Consider the following 930-nt stretch of genomic DNA (forward strand, 5'->3'; position numbering starts at 1 on the left):
AACAAAACCCATAAAACTCTGATACTTTCTTTGACTACTGAGCTTCATGTTTATTTATTCCAGAAAATAGGTCCACCTATTGAAAAAACAATACAGTTTATCATTGTTTATATAACTGGTTTTAAAGAGCACACTGGTATTCTAGACATTACGCACTAACGGATTAAAGTGAGACAGGTAATTGATTGTTTTTTTCTACTCTTGATCTTATTTCAACCGAATCTGAACATCTTGATTTCTGTCAAATACTTTGAAATATTACGTACAATAGGCAGTTATTTTGCTATTGTATTCGTGAGTCCTAATATACTTTAAAATAGAAACCATGTTTTTTGTTAAAGGTTAATAGAGTAGCAACCTTTTTGACTTTTTAAATATAAGTTGCGGATGGGGTGATGAACTTCGGATTTATGAGCTAAAGAACCTGCTTAGAATCAGATATTAGAAAGTATTCCATGGAGTTTTTAAACCGTGTAAGCGTTATAAGAGACACTCACCCAGGGTCCCAACGCAGGTGATAGGGTGCTGCTGAGTGGATGTCATTGGTTTAAGGTGGACACAAACGACCTTAGTAGCTTTGTCATAACTTACAGTTGTTCATGAAAGTAGACCTGGCGTGGCCTAGTGGTTGGGGCACTCAACTTGCAACCTGTAGATCACGGGTTCGAATCTCCGTCACCGAAGTTGCTCGCCATTTTAGTCATGAGATTATAATGTGACAGTCAATCCCACTATTCGTTGGTAAAAGTCATCTTAACTATTCAGAATAGGGTTAACAGGACAAGTCATCTTAACTGTTCAGAATAGGGTTAACAGCAATCCTGAATTTTTTTAAATTATGCCTTTTTTTCGTAGTGTAATTTTTCACTCTAGAACTGGTATAGTTATCACTTTCACAGGAAGTAATTGGACATATTACTGGTTTAGTAT

Source organism: Tachypleus tridentatus, chromosome 12 (genome assembly GCF_004210375.1).
Source record: "Tachypleus tridentatus isolate NWPU-2018 chromosome 12, ASM421037v1, whole genome shotgun sequence".
Classification (NCBI taxonomy): Eukaryota; Metazoa; Arthropoda; class Merostomata; order Xiphosura; family Limulidae; genus Tachypleus; species Tachypleus tridentatus.